Source organism: Phacochoerus africanus, chromosome 10 (assembly GCF_016906955.1).
Source record: "Phacochoerus africanus isolate WHEZ1 chromosome 10, ROS_Pafr_v1, whole genome shotgun sequence".
In the NCBI taxonomy this organism is placed as follows: domain Eukaryota; kingdom Metazoa; phylum Chordata; class Mammalia; order Artiodactyla; family Suidae; genus Phacochoerus; species Phacochoerus africanus.
Genome location: NC_062553.1, coordinates 66,957,817 through 66,968,467, shown reverse-complemented (window position 1 = coordinate 66,968,467; position 10,651 = coordinate 66,957,817). Strand labels below are relative to the sequence as shown.

The 10,651-nt window shown below is 35.9% G+C and overlaps 1 long non-coding RNA gene across 1 annotated transcript; it reads right to left on the bottom strand.

Moving 5' to 3' along the window:
- Window positions 1-939: 939 nt before the first annotated feature.
- Window positions 940-6,547, bottom strand: LOC125137914 (uncharacterized). The gene is made up of 5 exons (XR_007137535.1): window positions 6,477-6,547; window positions 4,020-4,089; window positions 3,568-3,600; window positions 2,100-2,304; window positions 940-1,019 (listed from the first exon to the last, which is right to left on the bottom strand). It is a non-coding gene; the product is annotated as an uncharacterized LOC125137914 (long non-coding RNA).
- Between the last annotated feature and the right edge of the window lie 4,104 nt (window positions 6,548-10,651).

Here is a 10,651-nt window from a genome sequence, read left to right as displayed (position 1 = left end):
CTGGAGGCCTTGAATACCATGTAGGGGAAAATGGACTTCTTATTGTAGGCAATAAGAAGCCTTACAAGGCATTTGAACAGGATATACAGGCCATTGTATGTTTTCCAAAATAATTCCACTGGCCGTGTGGCAGCTAAGTTAGCGTAAGAGTGGTGGAGATGTTACCCTGTTAGCATGAGTTTGATTTTTTTCCTGAATAAAGTGAAAACAGAGGGATTTAACTTGTTTTTGGTACCATCATTGTGGAGTCCAGGACACAGAATTTGTCTTACTAGATAAACTACTGAAACAAATGTGTAAGATTTGGATACTTGCTTTTACTTCTTTTCTGCCACGTATTGGGTCTATGACTATGTAGGACACAGGGATTTCATGATCTTCAATTTTGCCACATATAAAATATGATTCCTATGCCAAGATTATGTGGAGATTCAGTGATATAATGATCTGGAAAAGCACTCTGTAACCTATAAGCATGACTTAAATGCTATTTTTAGGATCCCACCCATTACCCATATATTTTTTTTTTAAGTTTGAGACTTGGTTGTTTTTGATATCATTTACCAATGCATCAGTCTTACTGTCCTACAAATTACAGACTTAAATAGGTATTTGAGTGATTCAGACTCAGTTACTCCAATATGTTTTTGAATTAAATTAAATCATCTTCTAGTCTCATTAATACAAGGAGTAGAACTCCACAGCATAAGCTACTGAAAGACTTTCATTCAAGGTGATTCCAGGGCTGGTTGATTTTGGTCACCTCCTTGCCAGTACCTTCCCTATAATGGTTAGTCATCAGGAAGTGTATATTAAAATCTGTTAAAATTTATTTTGCATTCCTACCAGCAGTGCACATTTAGAAAATGGGTAGCCAAGATCTTTTCTTTCATGTTTACTAAAGAGAGCTGCTTGAGATATTAATGAGAAAACACTGTATGCTGCTTCAATCACGTTTATTTTTCTTTTATTAACAAGGCAATTGATTCTTCAAGGAAGTGGCTCACATTCAATTTGACCTAAAATAAATCATAGGTATAGAGCAGTTAATCTCAATAGGTCATTTACTTATGAACATGTAAGTCTTTTGCTTTTAAATTGCAAATATTTCCCCAAAAATATTTCCCCTAGTTCAGGGACTAGGACACTTCCTGCTCAAGAAGACTGAGTAGCTACAGGGAAGAAGGCAGAAGCCTTTAGTAGTTCGTATTCAAGTTTTTTGTTTCCTAGAACAATCCTCTGGGTCCTAATATGACTTTTAGTACAGTCTTCACTTCCAAAAATCATTGGTGATTAAGAGACCATCAATTTGTTTTTGACATGATGAGATGATAGGGACCTCTATTATAGCTGGGGCATTCAGCCTTTAAGATTTTGTTTCAATGTGACAGTCAGAAGCTAGGAGTTTTCTAATTAATGCATGATTTTCTAAGGATTCAGCCGAAGTCTCTCTTTGATCCTAGGCCCACAAGTTCGTTTATTACGATCTTCACTTTGGTTAAAGTTTTGCCTTCTTTAGTACTCTGATTCAGCCCTTAAATGCACAGTTGTTGATGGTAGTAGAAAATGTTAAAAATATTTTGCAAAAATATTTTAATAAGAAAACTTATTTCTATCACATCATAGCAGGTGAGGGATTGAAACTGGTGTGTTGGTTGAACTATGGAAGGATACATGTTTGTATCCCTCAGCAGAGACCTAACAATTTCTAGCAGAGAAAAAGATTGAAATAAATTGTAACTTAATGGGGCTAAATGAAAATATTGTAACTCCCCCCCCCCCCCCCCCCCCCGTGGGATGATGCATTCCAATACACAGACAGCAAAAGTTAAAACACATGCTTTGGGGAGTTCCTTCTGTGACTTGGTGGTAACAAACCTGACTAGTATCCATGAGGATGTGCGTTGGATCCCTGACCTCACTCAGTGGGTTAAGGATACATCATTGCCATGGGCTTAGATCCCTCATTGCTGTGGCTCTGATGTAGGCCAGCAGCTACATCTCCGATTTGACCCTAGCCTGGGAACTTCCATATGCCACAGGTGTGGCCCTAAAAAGCAAAAACAAAACAAAATAAACTTTGTGCTTTGTATACTCACCACCTATTTCGTCTTAAATTGCACTGGGACTTTTCTTTTCTAATAATTCTTCTTTAGGAGGGATAGCTGTAGGTCCAGACAGAGCTATTGGAATGGGAGGATAAAAATACCTAGACCATGGATTTAGGAATGGTGGATATGGGAAAAATGGATATATGTTAGGGGGCACAAAAAGCTGTGAAGGTAGTTCATCACTTCCACTGATCTGTTGAGAAAAAGAAATTAAATTAACATGTGGGTCTTCATTTTTAAGTAGAGGCTTTAGAAGCTCTGAAACCATTTACCTTTCTAGTAAACTATGAACAGGGCTTTGATTAATTTGCATCATTTTAGAAAATTTTAGGAAATTATTTAGAGATAATTATGTTCTTGTACCTTTCTATTCATAGCCAAATTTTCCTGATAATCACTTCTGTAGGTATTAGACTGAGGGGGCAGGGGTTGAAGAAGAGACATCAGTTTTGTCCCTTTGCCTTTATACAAAGTCTTTACTCAAGGCCTTTAGACATAACCTCCTCTCTTTTCCTTCTTCTCTCTTTCCCTCTCCACCTTCTCATCTATATTCCTATTAATTTCTGTATCTTAGCACTCTACACTTTTGGCTGATAAATCATGCTTCCTTTCAGATAATGAGATTTATTTGAATATAAACAAATTCCTAAATAAGACCCTGCCTTTTAAGATTTTTATTTTCTTCTGCTTAAGTGTTTTTGATTAACTATTTAGACCAAAATAAACCCTTAGTGAATTTGTCACTGGTAGGGTCATTATAGCAGGTCTGTGTTTCCTAATTCTCAAGTTTTTATTATTCTCATTATTTTATTTTTTACCTTTTCTGGAATGGGTTTTGTAGAGATAAAGCAAAATGGAGGCATGAGGAATTATGAACCTTTACTAGGCTAGACAATTTCATTTAAAAATAATATAATCTGGAGTTCCCGTCATGGCGCAGTGGTTAATGAATCCAACTAGGAACCATGAGGTTGCGGGTTCGGTCCCTGCCCTTGCTCAGTGGGTTAACGATCCAGCGTTGCCCGTGAGCTGTGGTGTAGGTTGCAGACACGGCTCAGATCCCGCGTTGCTGTGGCTCTGGCGTAGGCCAGTGGCTACAGCTCCGATTAGACCCCTAGCCTGGGAATCTCCATATGCCGTGGGAGCGGCCCAAAGAAATAGCAAAAAAAAAGACAAAAAAAAAGACAAAAAGACAAAAAAAAATAATATAATCTAATTCATCATAGAGTGATTCAAGCTTCCACTGGTCCCACTATTACACGAGGTACTGAAATAATTTTATTTCTATCAAGTAGAGGTCAAATCGCTGAAGACTAAACCTCCGTTAAGTCTAATACTAGAATTCCTTAAGAATTTCTCTGGAGTTTGAGAAGTTTGTACAAGGAATATCTTTAACTACACTTAAGGGTATTTCACATGGAAATCTTACATGTTAAAAAGAGAGAGTGTAACTTACGCTTCGTTTTTCTCTTTCCTGTTCTGGAGAGACCTAAAGATCAAAAGTGAAATTAATTCAACTCATGCTAATAAAACACACAAACTGAGAAGTATATACATGGGCATGAAAGAATTTGACTAGACACTCTGTAATATTATTTCATAGTATCCACTTTTTAAAAAATCTAGGATTTGAGCTTCCAGAAAATTTTTGTAGGAATTATTTTTTCTAAAAAGTGTTAATATTTATTTCAAATGCCTCAAATTCACCACTGTACCAAGACTATGTGGAATTAATACACTGAACAGTATATGATTTTAAGATTTATAGAATATAATGTTAAAAATCAGACATTAGGCATGTCTACCAAGTAGAATACAGTGTGAGGAGGAAAAATTTCTAGGATTTATGAATTAGAACAACAACAACCAAAAAACTCCATAAATACTCTGAAATGTAGAAATACTCACTGGAAAACCAGTGGTTACTGCCAACATGGCTGTGAGCAGAAGGAGAACTTTCATCTTTTTCAGAAGTATTCTAGGAGTGATAGAAAGACCAAATGTTAACACAAATTCAGAAGATCTAGTTGTAGTACAAATTATGTCACAGGTAGTTCTTTGACCATGGACCAGTTACTTAATCTTAGGGCATCAACCCATTTGGAGAACATTGTTTTTTTAGGTACATTCAAAGGTGTTCTGCAATTTTACAACCATGTTACATCAATTCTTTTAAACATGAATATTCACATATTAATTATGAATAATATTTTTCTGTATATTGTGATGAGAGTAGTTTCTGACTTGAACTATGGCCTCAGTTTTTACTAACTATTAGTGTGGGGATAAGCAGTTAATTAGGGATCCCAAGAAGTTCAAAACAACATTCCATATAACGATGACCATGAAATTAATTTAGGTGACAGATTATTTGCCTTGGTTCCCAGGCAGCCCCCCAAAATTCCATGCTGTTTAGAGACATCTACTTTTGACATTTGGGAAAAGACATTTCCAAATATTTGGTTCTATTTTAATTTATGTTGTAGACTCATCTTATGATACATATAGTTATAGTGTATGGTATAATTAATTGGCAATAAAAGGGAAAACTGAGGTAAATAAATATTTAACTAATGGTCATGTTATATAATAGAGAAGTAGACAATAAAGCAGAGAAATTGCATTAAAGTATTTTGAATACAATATGCATGTATATACTACTTGATATCAAACATGAATGGGCAGTTTTACCTATGGGACGGTGTCATTAGTCATTAATTCTTTTCTTGGTCCTGATGTGGATGCTCTTGACACGGGAATATACAGGGGATGGGGGTGTCTGGGAAAGGTGGTCAAATTGGAAAGGGGGGTTGGCTAGGGGACTTTTCTTCAAGTTGCTCTATATTTATTCACAAAGTATTTCTTGATCACTGATTGCCAAACACTGTTTTAGGTAATGGCATAGATAGCAGTTGAGAAAGTCTCTGCTTTCATGAACCTTGGTAAGCACATGGTAATAGGTCAATAAATTGCAAAGTTCTCTGAAGAGAATATAATTAATTTTACATTGAGGAAAATGTCAATTTCCCATATCATTATTATTATTTGGGGGTGGCTAAGAGGTGATTAATGGAGATGCTAGGAGGATTTCATCACCTCGATGTTTTCTAAATATCTGTGAGATAGAAAATGAAAATGTAAAAGAAAAATGTACTAAAGTTTTGAAGTTTGTCTTTATTTTGTATCATATTAATCAAAATTCAAATTGGAATGAAAAAAATACCAGATGATGTTAAGATTGTGACAAAACAGGAATTTAAAATTCCAGTCAAGTTCGGAATTCTGTAGGAAGATGGGCCATATAGGCAATTAACAGTAAAAGTTTTACACACAGTAATATACACACCCTCCCACACACTTCTCACAAACACATATACCCACAATTAGTATAACTTCTAAGTGCACAGCATTTTTCTAAGTGTGTCAGGGACATAGTTTCTGCCCTCTGGCAGCTAGTAAGGAAAGAGATATGGTTATAATGCAAGGCAAATGCTCATAAATACTATACATAGAAATAGCAAAATAGTGAGAGGGTATAGAAGAAAACTGAGACAAATTTTGGAGAGGATAGAATTTAAGCTGACCACATATAATTGAGAGACTTCAGACTGGTATGAAGGATTAGTTAAAACCACATTAAGTAAAGAGGTAAATAAACCACACCACAGACTTTTCCAGATCATGTCTTATAGTCAGGAACTAGCATCATTAACAACTATCACCTTTTATTTTTCTACTTCTCAAGCTGTGGTACCCATAGCAATGTGTTGCTGTCTGGTCAGGAATAAATCCAATGGCTCTGAATAAATTAGATGCATCTTCCTAGAGCATCAATTTCACTCAAGGATTTATAGGAAAACCCAAGTAATTTTTAACTTAAAATCAATGTGGTATGTGATAGAAAGGAACATAAATACAGCAAATTTCAAAGATAAAACAGGAGGCTACAAATAAATTGGCCCTTGTTCATATTTTAGAGAATAACTGATAATGCATGTCCCCTCTATTTGCTGACTTAGATCCATAAAACTAGAATTGTAGAGTCAGAGGCTCTGTAGCAGTCTCATGTGCCATGAGCACTCCACTCCCACAAAGATTTATTTATGGTCATTCTAAAATATGCACTTACTATATAGCTGGGTAGTGGTGATTTTATGAAAAAGTTTTGTAAATAAATATACCCGAAATGATTGTCTCATTACTTGAAGTTTATAATTCAAGCAACCATTACATAATAGTCTCAATAATTCTGATTTTGACACTTTATAGGATATGCATATATATCTATCTAGAGAATATATTTTATATAAGGTATATAATATATCTTGATAAATTAATATCAATGACATTTAAGATCTCCCTTACCTCAAATTTTCCAGTTAGTTTCTTCTCTTGGATGCTGCTATAACAAATGAAAAGTGACTGGTCCTGGAATGTTACAGCTATTTATACGCTTAGAAGTGAATGGAATGAAGAAGTCTGTGGTTTGAAGGCTTCTCCCTGGGATCAGTTATTAGTTGAATCATCAACTATCATAATGTGTTGAAATTGGGGAATAACTGATAATTACAGTTTCATTGAAACTTTGGGTGAGTGACTACCGAATACAACTATTTGTGGTTTCTTTTCAAATTTGTATATCTTGTATATTCAAAACTCATCTCAACATAATGTTGCCATGTGCTCAATTTTTTTCTTTAATATCTATAATTAAAAACATTTTCTCAGCAACTATGGATATTGATTATAATCCACTAGGTTATAATTGATTATACTCCACTTGGTTATAATTGATTATAATCTGTTGGAAAGGTTTTAACATTTTAAAAATCATTTTTTAATCTTAAAAATGTTAAGTGAAAAGTGAAATATTTAAGTGAAAACTTTTACATAATTCCACTTTTAGCTCTTTGATTTTAATGAGCAATGTTAAAGCGTTAAAGATCAATGGGTCATGTTTGGAAGCATCAAAGCGTCTTGGTTTCCTTATGAAACACGATACTCTGTTTTTTATTTAAAGATGCACCTGACACAACAAAGTGTATAACCATCAAATGTAGCACTAAAAACTAGAGCCCTCAAAAAATTCAAGCCACTTTGAATGTGTACGAATAAAACTTGAGCTTTTTTTTTTTTGTCTTTTGTCTTTTTGTTGTTGTTGCTATTTCTTGGGCCGCTCCCGCGGCATATGGAGGTTCCCAGGCTAGGGGTCGAATCAGAGCTGTAGCCACCAGCCTACGCCAGAGCCACAGCAACGCGGGATCCGAGCCGCGTCTGCAACCTACACCACAGCTCACGGCAACGACGGATCGTTAACCCACTGAGCAAGGGCAGGGACCGAACCCGCAACCTCATGGTTCCTAGTCGGATTCGTTAACCACTGCGCCACGACGGGAACTCCGAACTTGAGCTTTTGATCATATTTATTTGAGCCCTCAAAAATATTGCATACTCGTGTTCAGTTTCTATTTCAGCAGAGTTTATATGAACCAAGTTGTAGCAAATATCAGTATCCCTTCTTTCCCTTTATTCTTTCTAGGAATTTATTCTCAAGAGGACTCAGAAAAATAGTAACATTTCTTGAGGACTTTAAGTGTTCAAGCATAAACCTAAGCAGTTTACATGTATGATCTCATTTAACCGTTAAACAACCAACTCCTAAAACAAAGTACTATTATCAACAACATCATTGTACATGACCTCTTATCTATTTAGTCCACCCTCACTCTGTGTAATATCATCTACTTCTGACTCTCTAACCTATGTCTTTAGCTTGAAGGCTTTAACTTCATATTCTGTTTAGGGGTATGATGGGGATAATTCAAACGGAACTTACTTTTCCCTCCAAATCCCTCCTCACTTTTATTTAATTTTTCATCAGGTCATTTGTCACTCATTCATCCAACCAGAAACATGGGACTCACCCTGTCTTTTTCTTATCCCTTCCCTTTGGCATCTGAGGGTAATTAAGTTTTCCTTCTTGTGTATTCTCATTGCAGTTTCTTATCTTAGTTCTTCATTCTCTCCTGGACCATTACCGTGGCCTCTTAATTAGATTCTCTGTCTCCAGTATTCTCTCTCCAACACTTCTTGGTCATATTCTTCTAAGCCAGCTGTTAAATCTTTTAAAATTCAACTCATAGGAAAAAAATACATAATATGTCATAACTGAGGATGTACATTCATGCATACAACTGAAACAGGGTTTTAAAAATAATACTAGTTTCATTTATTAAACATTTAAAAATACATAAGATTTCTCCATCTTTATTGAGACATATTTGATATATGACATTGGGTAAATTAAAGATGTACCATGTAATTGTTTAATATATATATAGTTGTATCAGAAAATGATTACCACATAAGGTTACTTAACACATCCATCACCTCACGAGGTTAGCTTTGTGCATTCGTGTGTGTGAGAATATTTAAGATCTAACTTTCCAGGAGCTTTCAAGTATACAATCGAGTATTGTTAACTATAGTCACCGTGCTGTACATTAGCTCCCCAGAATTTAACAATCTTATAACTGGAAGTTAGTTCCCATTGACCAACATCACCCATTTCCTCCACTTCCCAACTCCTGATAGCCACAAATCTATTCCCTGTTTCTGTAAGGTTTTTGTATTTGTTTCTGTTTTTAGACTTCACATATAAGCAAGATAATGAAGTATTTGTCTTTCTAATGAGTACTTTTTGCTTTCTTAATCTTTGATTTCCATTTGTATAGGCCCACAAGTAATCGGGTTTAAGTAAGGTGGTTATCCTGTTATTGAAATTCTAGCTAACACAAGGCAACAGAAATAATGAAGATGTCAGCTCTGGATACTCCCAAGCTAAATGAGATGGCAGGTGCTGTGGATTTGACAGATGGGTTCATACATCTTTCTATCTTGATTGGTTGTAAGTGACAAATACCTTCTCTTATCTCAGTTTTCTATCTTTAAAGTGAAAATAAAGATAATTATATCCAGAATTGGGAATAAAGTGAAATGAAATGTATAAAAACATCATCATACAGTCCAACTTCATAAATGATGGTTTCATCAGTGTCAAAGCTGAAGCTTTGAGTAAATGAGACCTCTTCCTGCCACACAGCCTCAGGCTTCCTCAGATAATTAGCTTTCTCAACCAATATAAAGGTGTACAAAACCACCTTACATAGTAATTAGAACCAGAGAGGGGCTTAATATCAGTTAAATCTGAAAATGCGTAGGGAATTTTGAAGTCAAGCAGTGTCCAGAGGGAGTAATTATTCTTTCTGATTAGTGATCTAACTTCACCCTCCACACAACCCCCCAAGTGCTAACTAACAAGCTGTGATTGTGGCTGAATTCAAGCAAGAGAAGCTGCTGTTAACTTTAATTCAAATGCATAGAAGCTTACTAAACCGAGAACACCCTTGCCTAACAGAGCAAAAATTATAGATAAAGAACCCTCTCTCCAAAGTCTTCAGCACATGGTTGTCCTTCAAAGAGCAAGGATAACCACAGGAAGAGCAAGCAACCAGGGTGTTTTGCCCATTAAGGGGTCACGAGTGGACTTCAGAAGCTGGATAGTCTGCCATATGAAAGAAAGTTTAGTTTCATTTGGGGGAACTCGATGGCAGCAGTGAACAGTAATATATCAAGGCATTAAAATAATCTATAAGGAAAAAATGCTTCAAGTTAAAAACACCTATGTCTGCAGATATTCAAGATATTGCATGACCACAGGCTGAGGTGGAACAGAGGGGATTTTTCTGTAGCGGACAGAATGGTTTTGATGATCTCTCTGTACACATTCAACTGTAATTCTCTCAGACTGGGTATTAAATGGGGATGAAAATTCCTACCAGAACAGGTTTAGCAATTAATGTAATAAAAATCCCTTGAGTTTATTCTCATTAAAGGATTAGAATTAATGGTAAGGAAATGCACATGGTAATCCAGGCTGTGGGAAGCCACAGTAGGAGACTAACTCACTGTTACCTCAATGCGAGAGCAGAAGTATCTTGGTCCACATCTTTACTCATCTTGTAATATATACAAATTTGATCTATATTAGAAATAGACAGTTTGTAGAAATTCAATACACTCACTTTCTTTGGGCATTATCACTCTTTTGTGTGTGTGTGTGAATTGAAAACTATAAGAAATGCTCTAGCCATTATTAGGCTTACAGGCATGTCAAAGCTAAGGAAGAATTTTTATTTTAAGAAATCCTCTGATGTCTTCCCTCTAAGGGAATGTATGCAGACAAATTTCTGGATTTCTTCAAAGCCTCCGTAAATGTTGTATATCCAACTAGAAGTGACTTTAGTAACTGTGGATTCCTGCAAAAAAAGTTAGAAACCTATGTGTCAACGTTTTATGGAATCCTAGTGGTTGTCGATTCACCAGTCTCCGTGGCACACTTGACCCCCAGCTGTTAAAAGGAAAGTGGTCATAAAGTTCTCATGCCCAGAGTCAGCATCAGCAAGACCCAGAAGTCATGGCCAGACAGTGCCATGTCCACCACACTCTTCCCTGGAATGGACCTTGCTTACTCTGGCACC